Source organism: Schistocerca gregaria, chromosome 8 (assembly GCF_023897955.1).
Source record: "Schistocerca gregaria isolate iqSchGreg1 chromosome 8, iqSchGreg1.2, whole genome shotgun sequence".
Classification (NCBI taxonomy): Eukaryota; Metazoa; Arthropoda; class Insecta; order Orthoptera; family Acrididae; genus Schistocerca; species Schistocerca gregaria.
In genome coordinates this window covers 448,905,329-448,926,986 of record NC_064927.1, presented here as the reverse complement: position 1 = coordinate 448,926,986, position 21,658 = coordinate 448,905,329, and the positions used below count along the sequence as shown (strand labels likewise).

The following is a 21,658-nucleotide window of genomic DNA, read 5'->3' as shown; positions in this document are numbered from 1 at the left end:
TCCCTCTCCGAGGCGGATGGTTTAGGCTTCTAGAAATATTAGGATAAGGTGCTTGATGTTCTGTTACTAACGAACAGTCTTATGAGTCTTAGTAGATGCCTATTATTGCACATCAGCAACGCTTTCATGAGCACACGAGGAATCTTTATTGCACTGGCGACAGTACGCCTTGTGTGAGGTTTCTTTTCTATTTTCCTTGTTCGGATTAAACTTACCAGGAAAGTACTTGGGCTCGAACAAACACAAATACACCAAAATCGTGAGAGAAATAATGTAAAGGTCTCTTATTGCACTTGCTAAAGCGGAGTTATTGAACTCAGTTTTCCGAAATTCCTTCACCAGGGAAGACCAATGGAATATTCCAGAATTCGAAACACGAACAGCTGCTAGCATGAGTTTCTTAGTAGTAGACACCTTAGGGGTTGCGAAGCAACTGAAATCGCTTGATACGGGCAAGTCTTCAGGTCCAGATTGTATACCGATTAGGTTCCTTCCAGATTACGCTCCCTACTTAGCAAACATATGCAACCGCTCGCTCACCGATAGATCTGTACCTACAGATTGGGAAATTGCGCAGGTCGCACCAGTGTTTAAGAAGAGTAGTAGGAGTAATCCATCGAACTACAGACCTATATCATTGACGTCGGTTGCATCTCATTGACAGGACACTTAGAATATGCAACAGGTCCACTAAAGAGACAGCTTACACTACACTCGTTCGTCCTCTGTTAGAATATTGCTGGGTGGTGTGGGATCCTTACCAGGTGGGATTGACGGAGGACATCGAAAGGGTGTAAAAAAGGGCAGCTCGTTTTGCATTATCACGTAATAGGGAAGAGAGTGTGGCAGATATGATACGCGAGTTGGGATGCACGTCATTAAAGCAAAGACGTTTTTCGTCGCGGCGAGATCTATTTACGAAATTTCAGTCACCAACTTCCTCTTCTGAATGCGAAAATATTTTGTTGAGCCCAGCCTATATAGGTAGGAATGATCATCAAAATAAAGTAAGAGAAATCAGAGCTCGAACAGAAAGGTTTAGGTGTTCGTTTTTCCCGCGCGCTGTTCGGGAATGGAATGGTAGGGAGATAGTATGATTGTGGTTCGATGAACCCTCTGCCAAGCACTTAAATGTGAATTGCAGAGGAATGATGTAGATGTAGTGATACTCCTACATCTGCAAACCTCTGCAGACGTCCGTTAGAGGCCTCTGCGTATGCCATGCCGCATTGCACACTGACGTGCCGGTACGCCAGTCGGGACCAGTAGGGACGGTGCAGTGTACCTCTGAATTTGCGTTTTGTGACTTTATTTGTGTATTAAAGCGTCAAATGGCTCGACGATTGGTAATCAATCCTGCTAATGTATTGCGAATGGTTGAGATGAAGTTATGAAGAACCCTTCTTCGTGAAAATGGTATTGGTGGAGAAGACGAATCATTCGCATGTTTTCTGGTATCTGTTATAGTGCAGAAATATGAGCATAAGTTAGAAACAGATACTGTTGTAACACTAATACATAAAGATGATGATTGGGATGATAATGACGAACAACTCATTGCAAACGGTAGTGCTACGGTAAGTGCGGGAAGAGACGATGGAAGCAGTGACAGTGAATACCAATTGTCTCCCAAGAAGAAGGTTAAAGTTGCAAGTATCATCACGGCGTTTGATGACAACACACTGGAGAACATGTACGATGATTATTACGTAAGAGGTTTCGACACATACGACAAGCCTCTGAAAAGATACCCTAAACTGAAGTCTAAAAGCAATATTAAAAACATACTGGATTACGTGGCAAAGGAAAGAGAAGGAAATACAGTTTTCAAAGGAAATCGTACACTGCTGTTCAAGACCATCAAGGAGCGTGTAATGGCGAAATTCGATGAAGCGCGAGAATGCGGTTCCGCCGTTCGTTATTGGCATTTACAACCTTGGGCATTGGACGTGGCCAGAAATCTCGGGTGTACAAACTTTACAGCTTCACTAGGATTTATTACTAATTTGAAAAAGGAGTTTAGGATAACATAACGCCGTATCACTATGCTCCAAGCACCAAAAGATAAGGATGACGAAGAAGAGCTGATTGAAAGAGCTCAAACGTTTGTTGCTGACGTCAATGAGCATATCACGAGAGAGAACATCGATATTAGTTATGTATGGAACTGTGATCAGAGTCAGTTCAACTACGAACTTTCTTGTGACAGAACACAATCCATCAAAGGGGAGCCCGCATCTCGTGGTCGTGCGGTAGCGTTCTCGCTGCCCACGCCCGGGTTCCCGGGTTCGATTCCCGGCGGGGTCATGGATTTTTTCTGCCTCGTGATGGCTGGGTGTTGTGTGATGTCCTTAGGTTAGTTACGTTTAAGTAGTTCTAAGTTCTAGGGGACTGATGACCATAGATGTTAAGTCCCATAGTGCACAGAGCCATCTGAACCATTTGAAAGGAGAGAGAAACACTGTCGCGATGTTGCAATCAGTTAACTGTGCAACGCATAGTTACACGATCGATGTTGCTATATCAATGGCCGGACGATTGGCAGACAAACTCTATATTTGCTTTCAAGAATCCAGTGGAAAGTTTGGACCCCGCGTGTCAACGGAAATAGAAACGCGTTGCCCTGCAAATGTCGTCGTCGATGCAAGTGTGAGTGGGAAGATGACGAAACAACATCTGAAGACGTTTTTTCTGTCAGTTTTGAATGCACATTTGTCCAGAAAGTCATTAGTACTTTGTGACTCCTGCTCAGACATAAGGATGAACGAGTACTACTGGAAGCATCTGGCGGAAAACCTGTAGATTTAAAAATCATTCTTCCTAAAACTACAAAATATGCACTTCTGGATGTGTATTTCTTCAGGCAATATAAAATATATGCCAAGAGAATAACAGACTTCATTAAACTACGTTCCAGTAATATGCAGCCGAAATTGCACGACAGGTTCTTTATCATGAATATGCATCCTGTCATTTACAATCAGTTATCTGCGGGAGTATACAGACCATTGCTTCGGTTCGCGTGGCAGAAGGCTGGCTACAATATTGGTGAACCAGTGAACAACTTCAAAAGTTTTATCGACGTGGCGTTCAACACTGATATTATAGAATGTGCAAATACGCCATGCGATCAACTTGCATTTCTTCACTGGGCGTTTTGCAGTCATTCGTATAGCTTGGAGCATTTTATTGGCATTCCGCATTTACATTTATAGTTAAGATTGCTGCATTACGTATGGCGTCTACAATTACATCTACAGTGATATCTAGAGCATGACTGCAGAGTTTTGCAGAAAAGCGACACCCACCAGCACATTCAGAGGTACATAATGGTCCTGTAACCAACGTTCCTACAGATCTGTTTGTTCGAGCCCAAGTACTTTCCTTGTTAGTAAGCCTTTTGGCTTTCGTAGTAGGTATTCCACCACTTCTAGACGAATTATCTAAGCCACTGTCACTTAAATCACTCATTTTGTCTACAGCTTTAGAAATACACTCCTGGAAATGGAAAAAGGAACACATTGACACCGGTGTGTCAGACCCACCATACTTGCTCCGGACACTGCGAGAGGGCTGTACAAGCAATAATCACACGCACGGCACAGCGGACACACCAGGAACCGCAGTGTTGGCCGTCGAATGGCGCTAGCTGCGCAGCATTTGTGCACCGCCGCCGTCAGTGTCAGCCAGTTTGCCGTGACATACGGAACTCCATCGCAGTCTTTAACACTGGTAGCATGCCGCGACAGCGTGGACGTGAACCGTATGTGCAGTTAACGGACTTTGAGCGAGGGCGTATAGTGGGCATGCGGGAGGCCGGGTGGACGTACCGCCGAATTACTCAACACGTGGGGCGTGAGGTCTCCACAGTACATCGATGTTGTCGCCAGTGGTCGGCGGAAGGTGCACGTGCCCGTCGACCTGGGACCGGACCGCAGCGACGCACGGATGCACGCCAAGACCGTAGGATCCTACGCAGTGCCGTAGGGGACCGCACCGCCACTTCCCAGCAAATTAGGGACACTGTTGCTCCTGGGGTATCGGCGAGGACCATTCGCAACCGTCTCCATGAAGCTGGGCTACGGTCCCGCACACCGTTACGCCGTCTTCCGCTCACGCCCCAACATCGTGCAGCCCGCCTCCAGTGGTGTCGCGACAGGCGTGAATGGAGGGACGAATGGAGACGTGTCGTCTTCAGCGATGAGAGTCGCTTCTGCCTTGGTGCCAATGATGGTCGTATGCGTGTTTGGGGCCGTGCAGGTGAGCGCCACAATCAGGACTGCATACGACCGAGGCACACAGGGCCAACACCCGGCATCATGGTGCGGGGAGCGATCTCCTACACTGGCCGTACACCTCTGGTGATTGTCGAGGGGACACTGAATAGTGCACGGTACATCCAAACCGTCATCGAACCCATCGTTCTACCATTCCTAGACCGGCAAGGGAACTTGCTGTTCCAACAGGACAATGGACGTCCGCATGTATCCCGTGCCACCCAACGTGCTCTAGAAGGTGTAAGTCAACTACCCTGGCCAGCAAGATCTCCGGATCTGTCCCCCATTGAGCATGTTTGGGACTGGATGAAGCGTCGTCTCACGCGGTCTGCACGTCCAGCACGAACGCTGGTCCAACTGAGGCGCCAGGTGGAAATGGCATGGCAAGCCGTTCCACAGGACTACATCCAGCATCTCTACGATCGTCCCCATGGGAGAATAGCAGCCTGCATTGCTGCGAAAGGTGGATATACACTGTACTAGTGCCGACATTGTGCATGCTCTGTTGCCTGTGTCTATGTGCCTGTGGTTCTGTCAGTGTGATCATGTGATGTATCTGACCCCATGAATGTGTCAATAAAGTTTCCCCTTCCTGGGACAATGAATTCACGGTGTTCTTATTTCAATTTCCAGGAGTGTAATTCACAAGCGTAACACGTTCAACGCTCGGCAGTTCTCGAAAAACAATGAACGATGGAAATTTAGCGCGGACATCAAAGCGAGAGGCGTATAGTAGTTTCCACAACGAAACTTTGTCACGAAACCTAGAAGAAAATCTAAAGAGATTCTGTCCGTATGTGAAGTAGGCTAGTTGCAAGACACGAGTTCTACCTTCTCTGCGAGATAGCAATGGAAATACTATCGACGACGGTGCTGCCAAAGCAGAGTTACTATACACAACCTTTCGAATTTTTTCACAAATAAGACGAAGGAAATATTCCATAATTCGAATCTAGAAGAGCTGCCAACATGAGTAACTTAGAAGCTGATATCCTCGGAGTAGTAAAGCAACTTAAATCACTTAATAAAAGCAAGTATTCTGTTCCAGACTGTATTCCAATTAGGTTCCTTTCAGAGCACGCTGATGCAATAGCTCCATACTCAACCATCATATACGATCGCTCTCCCGACGAAACATCATACCCAAGGACTGGAAAGTTACACAGGTCACACCAATATTCGAGAAAGGTAATGGGAGTAATTATAGGCCCATATCATTAACGTCGATATGCAGCAGGATTTTGGAACATATATTGTGTCCGAACATTACGAGTTACCTCGAGAATTCTTGAGGAACACAACTAGCTCTTTCCACACTCTAAGTGTTGAGAGCTGTTGACAAGGGAGTTCAAACTGACTCCGTATTTGTAGATTTCCAAAAGGTTTGTGATACTGTACCACACAAGCGGCTTGTAATCAAACTGTGTGCTTATGGAATATCAGTTATGTGACTGGACCCGTGATTTCTTCTGAGAGAGGTCATAATTCATAATAATTGATGGAAAGTCATCGACTAAAACAGAAGTGATTTCTAGATCCCGAAAGTAGTGTAAATGGGCCTCTGTTCTTCCTTATCTGCATAAACGATTTAGGAGACAATCTGAGTAGACGTCTTAGTTCGTTTGCAGATGATGCTGTCATTTATCGTCCTGTAAACGCACGAGAAAATCAAAATAAATTCCATAAGATTTAGAAAAGATATCTGAATGATGCGAAATTTGGTAACTGACCCTAAATAATAAAAAGTATGAGGTCATCCACATGAAGGCTAAAAGGAATCCATTGAACTTCGGTTACACGATAAATCAGTCAAATCTAAAGGGCGTAAATTCAACTAAATACCTAGGAATTACAATTACGAGCAGTTTAAATTGGAAAGAACACATTAAAAAATGTTGTGGAGAAAGAAAACATAAGACTGCGTTTTATTGGCAGAAAACTTAGAAAATGTCAGAGATCTACTAAAACTAAAGAGACTGCCTACACTACGCTTGTCCGTCCTCTTTCGGAATACTGCTGCGCCGTCTGGGATCCTTACCAGTTAGGATTAACGAAGTACATCAAGAAAGTTCAACAAAGAGCAGCACGTTTTGCATTATCGCGAAGTATGGGAGTGAGTGTAACTGACATGATACCGGATTTGTGATGGGCACCATTAAAACAAAGACGTTTTTCCATTGCGTCAGACTATTATCACGAAATTTCAACCATCAACTTTCTCCTCTGAATGCGAAAATATTTTGTTGGTCCCGACCTACATAGAGAGAAACGATTATCATAACAAAATAAGGGAAATAAGAGCTCACACGGAAAGATATACGTGTTCGTTTTTTTCGCGCCAACTTAGTCGTATCTTCGTGTGGTACGCGTGTAGATAATAGGTACTTGTCAGCTGTACAGCGAAAGATTTGAAATAAATAGCAAACAAGGTTGAAATACGGGACGCAGCTTTTCCTGGCGGGACGTTTAAAATCATGCCGGAAATACGGGACGTCCCGCGAAATAAAGCAATGCCAGTACCGATGCACGGTGTTAAGAAAACTGAAGTACTTTACAATACAATCTGTATTGCCAATGTGTGGCTGCTATTTATAAACAAAATCTTACTCTCCCTAGAACACACATCGACAAAAGTGCTGCATCACTCTGATGTGTCGTGCAGGTGCGTTGCTATTTTGATTGTCCCTGTACCGATCGGAAGTTACTGAACGCACAGTTTTACTGGGACCCTCAGCGAAGGATACTGGGAGCGGAAGCTTGTAATCGGCTCTTAGCGCATTGGCTGCTGAGATAAGGCCAGCCTCCTGCTCCCAGAGCAGGCTGTTTATAGTGTATAAAGAAAACGAACGTGTAATGGATTAATGCGTCGCAGAGGTGACACGAAAGTTGATGGCGAGTTTATTTGTTAATTTACACGTCAAGTTCCTTAGGACCAAGTTCAGGAGCAAATCTCCAAGGTCATGGAACGTGTCGATACATGTAATTACAACATAAAAGTAATAATAGATAAAAATAAAATGTTTATGAGCCCGAAAAAAGTAAACGCAATCAACAATAAAACAAGAATCAGCTTGATTTTTCAAGCAAATCCTTGACCGAATAAGAGGAGTGACCCATGAGGAAACTCTTCAATTTCGATTTGGAAGCGTGTGGATTACTGCTAAGATTTTTGAATTCGAGTGGTGGATTATTGAAAATGGATACATAAGTGTACTGCACACCTTTCTGCACAAGACTTAAGGTAGTCCGATCCAAAGGCAGGTTTGATTTCCGCCGAGTATTAACTGAGTCAAAGCTGCTTATTCTTGGGAATAAGCTAATATTGTTAACATGAAATGACATTAAGGAATATATATATATATACTTATTGCCCGAACCGCCCGTTTCTGAGCCAAAAATATCTTTTTAGAAAGGGAAGAGTTACCCCAAAATATAATACTATACGACACAGCGAATGAAGATAAGCAAAATAGACTAATTTTCGTGTCGAACGATCACTCACTTCAGATACCATTCGAATAGCAAAAATGGCAGCATTAATTCTTGAACAAGATCCTGAATGTGGGCTTTCCACGACGACTTTATTATCTATCTGAAAACCTAGATATTTGGACTGTTCAATGTCATTAATCACATGCCCATTCTGTGAAATTAAAACGTCAGTTTTTGTTGAATTATGTGTTAGAAACTGTAAAAACTTAATCTTACTGTGATTTAGAGTTAGTTTATTTTCTACGAACCATGAGCTCAGTTCATGAACTGCACTATTTGAAATCCTGCCGATGTTGTACACAACATCCTTTATTACCTAGCTAGTGTCATCACCAAACAGAAATATTTTAGAGTTACCCATAATATTAGAGGGAATATTATTTATATAAATAAGGAACATGAGTAGCCCCATCACTGATCCCTGGGGCATCCCCCACTTGACCATACCCCACTCAGACTCCACATCACAGCCATTCTCAACATCATGTATAATGATGTGTTGCTGTCTGTTGCTAAAGTGACAGGTGAACCCATTGTGAGCTATTCACCGTATTCCATAATGGTCCAACTTCTGGGACAATATTTTGTGATCAACACAATGCAATGCCTTCGTTAAATCAATAAATATGCCCACCATTCGAAACCTTTTGTTTAACCCATACAGTACCTCATAGAGAAAAGAGAATATAGCATCTTCAGTTGTTAAACGAGTTTTAAAGCCGAACTGTTCATGTGATAGCAAACCGTTTGATATAAAATGATCAATTATCCCTACAGACACAGCATTTTCAATAACTTTAGCAAACACTGATGGCACAGAAATAGGTCCAGAATTATCTACATTATCCCTTTCTCCCTTTGTATAGAGCGGCTTTACTACTGAGTACTTAAATCGTTCAGGAAACAGGCCATTCCTAAAGGAAAAATTACAATTATGACTAAATACATGGCTAACATGTCCAGCACAGTACTTTAATATTCTGCTAGGCACTCCATCATAAACATGAGAGTCCTTATTCAGTGATTTAATTATTAAATCAATCTCCCCCTTGTCACTATCACAGAGGGCTATTTCAGACATCAATCTCGAAATGGCATTTGCCCAGAGAGTTATATGATTCCCTGTGGAAACTAAATTTTTATTTAATTCGCCAGCAATCCTAAGAAAATTATTGTTAGAAACTGTACACATATCTGATTTATCAGTAACAGAAATATTTTTACTACAAATTGAACTTTATATCTTGGACCTTGTGCTGCTGACCAGACACTTCCTTCACAACTGACCATATGGTTTTAATTTTATACTTTGAATTAGCTGTTCTATTTGCATACCACATACTCTTTGCCTTCCTAATAACATTTTAAGCACCTTACAATACTGTTTGTGATGGGCTACTCTAGCTTGATTGTGACTACTTCTATCATTTTGATATAATTCCCACTTTGTTCTGCATGATATCCTCATCGCACTATTCAGCCACCTGGACTGCCTATTACTGCTAGTACCCCATTTAGAACATTCTAATGGACAGCAACTCTTAAAGAGCGTCAGAAATGTGTTAAGGGAAGCATTAAATTTATCATCTATGTTATCAGCACTATGAGCATCCTGCCACTCTTGTTCCGTGACAAGGTTTAAAAACTCTCTGTTGCTGTTGGATGAAGTTTCCTACATAGTTTGTAATTATATGTGACATTTGTATGAGAACAACAGCCGTTTAGGGCTAAAATTTGTGCATCATGGTCTGAAAGGCCATTCACCCTTTTACTAACAGAACTCCCATCTAGTAATGGAGAATGAATAAAAATATTGTCTATGGCTGTGCTACTGTTCCCTGCACTCTAGTTGGAAGAAACAGTCTGCATCAGATCATATGTATTTAGGAGATCTACCAACATCCTTTTTCTTGCACCATCATATACAAAATTTCTACTGAAGTCACCACATATGACTGATTTCTGGTACTTCCTACAAAGTGTTTCAAGAACCTTCTCTAGCTTGAGTAGAAATGCTCTGAAGTCAGAGTTAGGGGACGTATAAACGACAACAATTAGAAGTTTAGTTTCACTAAATTCAACTGCCCCTGCGCGACATTCAAATATCTGTTCAGTGCAGTGCCATCATATGTCTATGGACTCAAATGGAATACTGTTTTTTACATACATAGCCACTCCCCCACACCACAAGGAACTCCTTGAAAAACAGCCAGCTAATCTGTATCCTGGTAAAGGGAGCCTCCGAATTGCCAAATTATTTAAATTGTGCCCCAACATATCAATAATTTCAGAGTCAACATCATAAGCAGTTCACTAACTTTATTTGTAATACCTCTTATATTTTGAAGAAATATGCTAATTCCTCCTCTACTTGGAAACATTGTCTGAATGTGAGCCCTTAGTTAGAGGGACTTCCTTTAAGCAGGTATTCCTATCAGCTGACTTCAATCTTAAAAATGTGTAGCTCTAACACTAACTACTACAGGAATTTTTTCCATCAATGATCGCACCACCACCCACTACACTGTCACCTATAAGCTTCGCCAGCCTCCCCTTCCCATACCTATTGAGGTGCAGGCCATACCTAGTGAAACCCGATCAACTGGTGGACCCAACCGGCACCACTGAAATGTGAGCCACACCCTCTGCCATCAACGCCTGCCCCAGCCCCATGTTAATGCGCCTAACAGCCACATTAAGATGAGGCCGACCAAGGTGCTCAAACAGTTGCTAAAAGTGCACATTAGTGCCACCAGTTTGAGTAGCTATCTTTACAGTCTCACCACCTACATCATATTCCCCATCCCTGTCAATACTGATCCCTGCTCCACCCACTTTCACTACGTGATCCTCCTTCGTAAAATTCCTACATAACTCCCGTATGCTGTCAGTCACCTGGCCCAATCCTGCACTTGGCTTCACAGTGTGGGTGCCCTTGTACTCGCTAAGCGAATCAGAGACAGCCTCTTAACCAGTGATGGCTCATAAGTAAACATTCTGGATGTTCACAAACTTTTGAACTCAGATAAATATGACAGTGTGAAATTAATAGCATCTGCTGTATAATGGTTATGGTTATCAATATTTTCATACAACTTCAGCCACTGTCAATAATAATAATAATAGGTATAATAATGATAATAATAATAATAATAATAATAATAATAATAATAATAATAATAATATGAATAACTTGTCTGAAAAAAGAAACAATTGCTTTTGTGCAGTTTTGCTGTTTTGTACATAATTAACTATAGTTTATGGCAAGAGCGAAATAATGTTTATGCTTTCACTACTCTCCATTCAGTGTTTTGTGCAAGTGGGAGTTTTCATGCTTTTTTAACTCTTTTGGACAAATGCACAAGATTCCTAATACGAGGGTCGTTCGCGCGTATAGTCCCGTAGTTCGCGCGGACGCCGCAAGAAGCCACCGCGCCACTTGCCGGCATCCTTCCCGTTCACACTGATGCAAGTTGCAGCTCTGTAGCTGACGTGTACGCATCGCTGTGCTACTTTATAATGTTTACGATTACTGAATCGCCCGCCGCTTGTGAGATACGGTCAGTGATACGTTTTTTTGACCGCGAGAAGCCTATCAGCTGCAGAAATTCACGTCAGTTAACAGAAGTTCATGGCTTGAATGCAATGAGTGAAGGTAAAGTGCGTCAATGGGTTAGAGAGTTTAAAAATGGCGGTCAAAACGTCCATGACGAAGAACGCTCAGGCCGGCCTTCTGTGATCACTGATGATTTGGTGGCTGCAGTCGAAACAAAGATTCGTGAGGACAGAAGATTCACAATTTCCACTCCTTCTTTGGAATTTCCACAAGTTTCAAGATCGGTTTTGTACAAAATTGTGTGTCTGAGAACCTAAACTTTAAGAAACTGTGTTCTCGATGGGTACCCAGACTCCTCACAGAGGACCACAAAGGGAAGACATTTGCCACTTCATTGGACTTTTTGAATCGTTATGAGGAAGAAGGGGATGACATGTTGAATCAAATTGTCACTGGAGATGAAACATGGGTATCCCATATCACTCTCGAAAGCGAGCGACAATCGATGGAATGGTGACACACAACCTCACCCGTCATGGTCATAGCCAAACAGACGCTGTCAAAGTGCAAGACTACGACAACTGTGTTCTGGGACCGGCGCGGTGTTTTGCTAGTGGACTTTATGCCACGAGGAACGACAATCAACTCAGATGCCTACTGTGCAGCTCTAAAGAAGCTCCGCAGAGCAATTCAAAACAAAAGGCGCGGCATGCTGACAAAAGGAGTTTTGCTCCTGCTAGATAACGCTAGGCCTCACACCTCTCAAAAGACTCGGGATTTGATTGATTCTTTTGGCTGGGAAGTTTTGGACCATGCACCATACAGCCCCGACCTTGCTTCTAGCGATTTTCACCTTTTCCGGTACCTGAAACACCATCTTGGCGGGCAGCGCATCAATGACGATGATGAAGTGAAAGCAGCCGTGAACTCTTGGCTGTCGGAGCAGGCGGCCGAATTCTTTGAAGAGGGAATTAAAAACTTAGTTGTACGGTATGACAAGTGCTTAAAGAAACAAGGCAACTATGTAGAAAAATAGGTAAAAGTGTGTAGAATCAGAAAATAAAAGTTTTTTTACAAAAGTATTTGTATCTTTTCTTATAAATAAAAAAGGCCCTTACTTAAAAAACAACCCTCGTACATCTAATTAAGGGAGGATAAGTTACTCTCTCACCTATGTTTCGTATATGGAAAATTGTTAAAGATTTTGTTACAACCTGATGCAACTTGTGCGAGACTAGAAAGTTAACGGCCTGAGCAGATGTTGATGGAGCCTGGTAGGGCGCTTAAAGCATGAGGTATTCTTATGGGTCTTAGCTCATAGAAACGGCATGTTTTGAGTTGAAAGCAATTGGTGGCGAGCTCATCCCTCAGTAAATCTTGATGGACAGGTCCACAGCTGTACAGGGCAGAAGAACAGCCCCTCGTTGAGACAAGTCTCCAGCAGTGATACCTGCATTGGTGCCAGCCGAAGGCTGGGCTGGGGGCGACAACCTAAAGGGACGTATCTATACAGTGGAGGCTGAGCCCTGCGTGGCTCATGTTCCCATCATCATATATCTTACACCCTGTTTTTAATGTACTTCCACCTCACTACGTTAATTTAAATTACTGGTGTCACTGAGTTGCTGTTTTGCCTGACCATTTCCACCACGCATCATTTGAGCCAGGCCACGCAATTGGAGGATCGTCGGTCGGTCGTCGCGTTTTGGCTAACCGATCTTTCATGAGTTGGCTGTGTGTGTGTGTGTGTGTGTGTGTGTGTGTGTGTGTGTGTGTGTGTATGCGCGCGCGCGCACGCATCGGCTCCCGATTTGTCTTCTTGCATGCTTAGTTAATGTTGGGTATCATTCAGGTCTTCATGCACTTGTTTGTCAGGTTGTGTATGTAGTTGGCGTTATTTCCACTGACGACTATTTTAGATGTTGTGGACATTCTGAGGACAGTCGGATGGTTCGTGCGGACCAGGGAGGATATTTTCATGTGGTGCAGTTGGCTGGATCCACTGGCGGTCCCTGCACAGTGTTGGAGTGTGTGTGGAGCTGCCTGATCGCTACGAGCTTCGTGGCTCACTGACCCAGGACGTCAAAGTTGAGTGGTGTGTTAAGTACCCAAGCCACGTCCGTTCATGTTGTGTCGTTCGTTTCTGTGGTTCGCTGTTGGGGAGCTTTTCCTGTGAGCAACACCAAGTGTTTGTAGTGGTGAAATCGCGTCGCCATGCGGTGGAATTAACTTTATTGGTTCACTACAATTCAGGTGCACCAGCGGAATTTTCTGCCTTGTGGCCGTTAGTGTTCTGGCTACCTGCCCTGGCCACTGACGTAAATTTAGGCAGTGTTCCTTTTTGGTGAAGTTAACTATATTACCTTATTTCAAATTCAAGTGTGCCAGCGGAATTTTCTGCCTTGTGGCCGTTAGTGTTCTGGTTACCTGCCCTGGCCACTAACGTAATTTCAGGAAGCGTCCTTTCCTCACCTGTTGTAGCTGTCCAACATGTGTAGTTTTGACAGCTTAATACATATTTCATTGTGGATAATCACGTCCGTAACAGTTTGGTCTTCGAGTTTTTATGTGCCAATTCGTGGCTAGCAAGTCGTTTGGTTGTTCGGTCCGTGACTGTCTCTTGGTTGGGTTACTGATGGATCAAGTGTAATTGGGCCACCACCTGTCTCACCTAAGTTGAGGTGTCTGAGTGCCGTTGTCTATACTGTCCTTTTCATGAATGTTTAATGGTCTGTTGGTAATCTATTATAGCCAATGCTTTAAAGGAAAAAAAATTTCATGGTGTTTTATGAAAATCAATTAAAGTAAATCAATTGTGGTCCTTCAGCCGCTTAAAAACTTATTCTTAAATTTAGTTATTGCCGTTGCGTTGCTTTTTCATTTAGTGTGTGTTCGGCCTTTGAAAACTTAAAGGTTAAGGTATTTTTGAATTTTTGGAAAATCTACTGTGAGCCTTCAGCCGCTTAAAGCCTGATTCTCAAAATTTCCACTAAAGCGAAAATATTGTGGTCTGCTGCCTTAAAAGATTATGGTGATATGTTTTAAAATTTTGAAATTTAATTGTGGTCTTCAGCCATTTGTATTGCCACTTTTGCCCTGAGGCCTTACACCTAGCTGTGATATATTTTAACTTCATGTCTCCAGTGACTTGAAATTAATCTTGTTGCGTTTTAAGATTTCTTGTTTGGAAGCCTTCAGCCATGAAAGAATTGAATTTTGAAACTCGTAGTTGTAAAGGTTTGGCTATGAGCCATTTTGGTTTAAGGGTGTTATTAAATTACAAGAAATTACAATTTTGGAGTGAAACTGACCGACACCTTATTTGGCCCTTTCCACAATCCTAATCATCTCAGAGTCGTAAACCAGGCATTGTGTGCAGAGCCATGCGTAATAAAAATTCACAAGTTTTCGTGTTCGCCGATACTGCAAATAGGGCTGTGACCCACTTCCAGTTGTATAAGAAACTCTGGCGTTACAGAAAAGTTAAGAGATAGAATCCTTATTACACCTCACAGCTAGGACTAACAAGCTCCAAGGCACAGGTGATTTAGATAAAGATCTTTAAGATTGTATCTGTTCGCTTGTTGGTGTGGGAAGTGACATGACGTCGGAGAAAAGCATCTTCCCCCTCTGCAAAAACTTAAAAAAAACCATTAACTGGCGGTTTCTTTTTCTCCAGAGATGCCGGTTTAACTCTTGTCCTGGTTCGACAGAGCTTTTGCTGCCATGTGGTAGGCGACATTTAGCACCTCCAGAGCCCTATGATTGGCTCAAGACAGCGTGAAGGCGGTGTCGTTCGTGCACTTCGTGGGAAAACGGATTTTTTTTCTGACGATATGCAAGGTACGCGGATGCTGGAGTTTGGTCTGGGAGAGGACTTCTGGTCGATGCGCTGGAATGTGTGGTTTGTGCTTGGGTCCTGTCCTGAGACTGACATCACTTGCGAGTGGCAAGACTGGAGAGCTTGTGGTGAAGTTCTCACTGTACCGACAGCGTGACTTCAAATGTCTCGGACTACTCATTTGGCGAGGGCACACTTATTCGTTTTTGGTTTACCAGTCTTGACGTTTGGTATCCTGGTGCTCTCCATTGTATATGCGAGCCAAATTGGTCTTGGTACGAACAGTGAACGGCTGTGTCATTCACTGAAATCTACTGTTATTTCAGGGCTCTGGTGGAGAGTAAACTGTGATCCGTCTGCCTGATCGCTAGACCGTCAGATTTTGCATTTCTGTTTAGCATAATGTATGTCTGTCTATGTTTCGACAAAATAAATGTTGTTAGTAAACTAAATTTTGAATACATTCTCAATCATTTTATATAGTCCCCATGGAGTCAACTTTCATATTAGTTAACAAATTAACTTTTGGGCTGAAAATCAGAGATTCTTACGTTGCACTCACATGACAACTTACGCTTATTTACACACTTCTATGTTAAATGTTCGCTTGTAGTCACACTTATTTCATTTTGCCACTTCCTCAGACACCGTATCTGCTCTGGGATGCCCCAGTTACTTTGCAGCTAACTTTTCCTTGTCATTTTCTTTTATGTTAGCACTTAATCGTACCCGGGTTCGATTCCCGGCGGGGTCAGGGATTTTCTCTGCCTCGTGATGGCTGGGTGTTGTGTGATGTCCTTAGGTTAGTTAGATTTAAGTAGTTCTAAGTTCTAGGGGACTGATGACCTAAGATGTTAAGTCCCACAGTGCTCAGAGCCATTTGAACTTAATCGTACTCAGCAGAGTTCATACTGACATTGCGCAGGATTTCCGATTCCTGTACAAAAAACAACCAACTTCAAACACAAACTGAAATCTGCGGAAACGATTAAATTCAAGTAGTACTCTGTACCAACATGGTCACTTGACTAGAATTCAAATGAGGCCCTGGGACCCATTAATGCCCAAAAGTACACCTTCTTTCATGACACACTCAAGTGAATCTTAGAGACACCAGTGAGATAGTTTTTCATGAATGTTCATATATATGTACAATGTGGGCGTACAGTAAAGACAAACCTGACCAACCGTAAGATCAACAATTGTTAGAAGCATGAATAAATGCTCCAGTCTCGCAATCGACAGTGATGTACTTTATGGTTCTCAGCGCCTCTTTGATAAAGTCCAAAACTTAATACAGTGTAGCTCATTCAAAATCCCAAAAAATAGGTTTTTCTAACAGTATATATATAACATAAAATGATGTCCAATCTAATTTTACCATACAATAAGTGAATTTGCATATCTAAGGAGTATGCTACTGTGTAGCAGGAATTATGTCAAGCAAATGGTGATAAAAGTCTGCTGCAGTGTGCTTCCACCTGGTGGCACTAATGTAAACTTGGAGCTGAGTGGTCAGAGCTAGCTGAGCATCCCATGAACCGCGCACATTATGCATCAAATCCTATGTATTTGGCCCATAAGTGAGGCCCACGAAAAAGAAAGGCCATGCCACATACGTCACAAAGGTAGGCCGAACCCGCTCAACTCAGCAGACAAACTGTGTTTCTACACCTGTTTACTCGTAACTAGGTGTGTTTGTACAAACAAGACTTGCATCTTTTACTAGAAGCCACTATTATGGAGCGTTATTGTTATTAGTCCTACAATCATAGGAAGTTCACAAGCCTACCAGTATTTTATTACAGTTATACTGGGGTATAAAAATTTAGAATCATTCCCAAATGATTATCTGTTTCATAAGGCCACAAATCTTGTATGACATGTGGACTGTTAACCAGAAGAGACTAAATGCTACAAGCAAGCTGTTATACCATTTGTGTCAAGAACTGATCTTAAACTTTGTTGTATGACTAGTAATCAGTAAGACCTCATAATAGAAAATTCCAGTAGAAGATGCAATTCTCGTTAGTACATACACACCCAGTTGCGAATTGAAAGGTTCAGAAATGCATTTTGCCTACTGAGTGTGTAAGGTGTAAGGTGGCAGAATAAATGATCAGATTCGCACCTTACATGAGACCTTTATACATCATAACCAGAAGGTGAAGATACCTGACGTAATTCGGTGGTTCTGAGAGCATTTGACTATCAGTATGGAATGCCAATAGGCAACGGCCTTGCCACTGTGGATGCACCAGTTCCCATCAGATCACCGAAGTTAAGCGCTGTCGGGCGTGGCCGGCACTTGGATGGGTGACCATCTGGGCCGCCATGTGCTGTTGCCATTTTTCGGGGTGCACTCAGCCTCGTGATGCCAATTGAGGAGCTACTCGACCGAATAGTAGCCGCTCCGGACAAAGAAAACCATCTTAACGACAGGGAGAGCGGTGCGCTGACCACACGCCCCTCCTATCCGCATCCTCATCTGAGGATGACACGGTGGTCGGATGGTCCCGATGGGCCACTTGTGGCCTGAAGACGGAGTGCGCATGGAATGCTAAAAGGGATGACAGCCAATTGACAGTAATTAATACACCATTCCTATATGATGTATGTGTCTGAGTGGAAGGTGGAACACGCAACGCAAGTCGCTTTTAGTATTGAAAAGCTAGCCATACAACGGCGTAGAAAAGGCGTGTTACGAAGGAAACCACTTAAAGGAGTGGCAGGAGGAAGGTCAGCGACCCCAGGCCAGGTGATTCAGGCCGGAGGAATACATGTAGCGGCTCATCTGCACAAGGGACAGAGAAAAAGCTTTAGAAAGCTGCGTTTCAGAATTCCAACGGGATACGAACAACAGTCAGTGACGCATTTCGTCCAGCGAATGCGACACACAGAAAGGTCAATGTACTTTAGCCGTCTAGAACGGGAACAAAACGTCCGATTGGCGGAAACGCACTAGGAAGGAGATAAATACTGAAGTTTCGACACAGTTTAATAGAAGGGACATTGCGATTGGGAGAGAGAGCTTCTACAAAGTAAGAGGAATGCTCCTATTGGTCAAAACAAGGCTGTCACGTGAAGAAGGAACCCAAGTGGAGGGAGGCAGTTCTGCCATGAGTAGGACAAGGGAGAAATTTTTTGGGTGACTCTTCTCTGATGTGGCATCAAGTGCAGAACGTAGCACTTGACGATCCGTACGACACAGAGAAGAAATTTGTGTGGAGACTGCGTTCACAGCGACTGCACTCCAGCTAGAAATTAGCTGTAGCAATTTTTAGCTCCAGCAGTGGAGAAACATACCAGCCAAATTAGTTAATTGTTGTTCTGAGAACTGAGAGGGCACTATAATATGCATGCTGCTCCAACCATGCGCATGTACCTACAAAGACTGGGGATGAGCCGGCTGAGTGGCCGTGCGGTTCTAGGCGCTGCAGTCTGGAACCGCGAGACCACTGCGGGCATGGATGTGTGTGACGTCCTTAGGTTAGTTAGATGTAACTAGTTCTAAGTTCTAGGGGACTAATGACTTCAGAAATTGAGTCCCATAGTACTCAGAGCCATTTGAACCATTTTGAACTAGGGACGATTACATGTGTTCTCGCATAACGAGAAACTTAGGGAAAGTTTCTGCTGGAAGGTTCAGCAAAGGGTTTTATAGGAATTTCAGCGGAAGAAGGGGCAGAGAGCGGCCTTGCAGACAGCAGTACTTCACAGCTTAAGGTAAATACCGCATACAGAGGCGTAAACTCTGTTGGTTCACCAGCTTGCATCCACTGTAAACTCGAGCGACTTTGGGTAATCTTGGCCTCAAATTGGTATATAACTAACCATTCACTGTAGGCTTGATTGTCATCCTAAATAGTACCGGACTTTGACCTGGAATCGGGCGATTTTCGTAGTACTGACCAACGTCATAACGTACGTGTAGGAACAATTTTCTAAAGAAAATTCCAATTAAACTTTCATAATATTGTGTTTAGGATTAATGTTCTTTGAGAGAGTTAATATTTCACATTGTTGTGTATAAAATTATTTCATTTTTTGACGTTGGCAAGATGCATTATCCATTGCGCTGTTTTTATATTGTCAAGTTGAAAACTGTGTAAAATCGTGTAATTTTGTGAGAAAAATTGCGTCATTAAACTTGTCATTTCACCTTACACAGTTGTTCTCAATTCTGGAATAAGCAAAACCACACCTTACAAGTGGAGCGAGCGAGCAAGCGAGCGAGCTTCATGACGAACGCGCCGCGGCCTATCTTTCTTGTGGGCCTCGACCATAAGGTATATATGTCACGACAGTTGCACATGCAAAAAGCTCCTTAAAATGTGCGCAACTTATGGTGTAGGTTGGTAGGTTTCTGGCAGTATGTGGATGCCGTCACACAGATCACACAATTCAAGTAAATTAGAGGTTAGCGATTCGAGGGCGCGGACAGCATCAGCCAGCATTCCACATGTATCCCACTGGGTTCAGACCAGAGAGGTTTGGCCAGACGTCAACGTGTATTCATTATCATGCCCCTCCAAACCACTGTAGCATGATTCTGGTCTTATGAGACAGACAGTTACTGCTGGGTCAACATGGCAGCACGCGGGGAACATTTTGACTTTTTCTGTGGAGCCCACGTTCAACTGTGCATTCTGTGCGATGTACTCTGAGACACAGCACTCTACTCTGTCGCCATATCTGTCACAGATGTCTACCCATGATCCTTTACAGAGCGGACAAGCCTCCATATTCCATGTTGTGTGACGAAGCGTGAACACCAAACACATCGTCACCTACTGGTAGTACCACCGTCCTTCAAACCACGTTATGTAGATGCTCGTGACAGTAGCACGTGAACAGCTGACCGACGTCGCCGTTTCCGACATACTCGTTCCCAGGCGCTGGGCCGTAAAAATCGGCCCTTTGTCACAGTCTCTCATGTCAGCATATTTCCCCATTTGCGGCCAGTGTAGCCGCTGAAGGATATGCCATTCCTCTCAGCTCCGCTTATAACTTTCCTTACCACATCACACAGCTGCGACACCAGTAGGCGGTCTTAAACCTCGTGGTGAGCAGTGGTCGTAATATTCTGGCTCATCAGTGTACAGCGAGGTGATAAAAGTCATGGGATACCTCCTAATATCAGGCCGGACCTCCTTTTACCCGGCGTAGTTCAATAGCTCGACGTGGCAAGGACTCAACAAGTCGTTGGAAGTCCCCTGCAGAAATATTGAGCCATGCTGTCTCTATAGCCATCCAGCATTGCGAAATTGTTGGCAGTGGAAGATTTTGTGCACGAACGGACCTCTCGATTATGTTCCATAAATGTTCGATGGGATTCATGTCGGGTGATCTGTGCGGCCAAACTATTCGCTCGAATTGTGCAGAATGTTCTTCAGGCATGTCGCCAACAGTTGCTGCACGCTGATGAGGCATAATTATCCATAAAAAATTCCACCGTTGTTTGAGAACATGAAGACCACGAAAGGCCGCAAATGGCCAAGTAAAAGAACACAGGCAGGATCGAGTCCATTCAGTGTAAACACAGCCCACACCATTATGGAGCCACCAGCAGCTTGCACAGTCCCTTGTTGACAGGTTCGGTCCATGGTTTCTTGGGGTCTGCGCCACACTCAAACACTACCATCAGCTCTTACCAACTCAGAACGGAACTCATCTCACCAGGCCGCGGTTTCCCAGTCGTCTAGCATCCAACCGAAATAGTCACGGGCCCAGGAGAGGTGCTGCAGGCAATGCCGTGCTGTTCGCAAAGACACTCGCTTCGGTTGTCTGCTGCGATGGCCCATTAACGCCAAATTTCGCCGCACTCTCCTAACGAAGACGTTCGTTCTACGTTCCACATTGATTTTTACGGTTAACTCACGAAGTGTCGATTGTCTGTTAGCATTAACAATACTATGCACATGGCGCAGCTCTCGGTCGTTAAGTGAAGGCCTCCAGCAACTGTTTCGTCCGAGGTGAGATGTAGTGCTTTAAATATGGTATATTCGGCACACTATTGATACTGTGGATCTCGGAATATTGAATTCCGTAAAGATTTCCGCTGCCCTTTTGTGTTTGCGATACTATCGCCACCCGTGTGTGTGCATGTCGCTATCCCATGTAACCTCAGCACATATTGACTTTCAGCTCCATTTTTCATGCACTACTGGCCATTAAAATTGCTACACCACGAAGATGCCGTACTACAGACGCGAAATTTAACCGACAGGAAGAAGATGCTGTGATATGCAAATGATTAGCTTTTCAGAGCTTCCACACAAGGGTGGCGCCGGTGGCGACACCTACAACGTGTTGACAAGAGGAAAGTTTCCAACCGATTTCTCATACATAAACAGCAGTTGACTGGCGTTGCCTGGTGAAACGTTGTTGTGATGCCTCGTGTAATGAGGAGAAATGCCTAATATCACGTCTCCGACTTTGATAAAAGTCAACAGATGGGGACGTTTGCAAGACAACAACCTTCTGCACGAA

At 43.6% G+C, this 21,658-nt stretch overlaps 1 protein-coding gene and 1 pseudogene across 1 annotated transcript in view; both read left to right on the top strand.

Annotated features, from left to right (window-relative positions):
• The window catches only part of LOC126284962 (UDP-glucosyltransferase 2-like), a 68,829-nt gene that overhangs the window by 24,072 nt on the left and 23,099 nt on the right, over positions 1-21,658 (top strand). The gene's annotated exons all lie outside the window — the stretch shown is intronic.
• On the top strand, positions 17,397-17,514 carry LOC126285484 (5S ribosomal RNA; annotated as a pseudogene).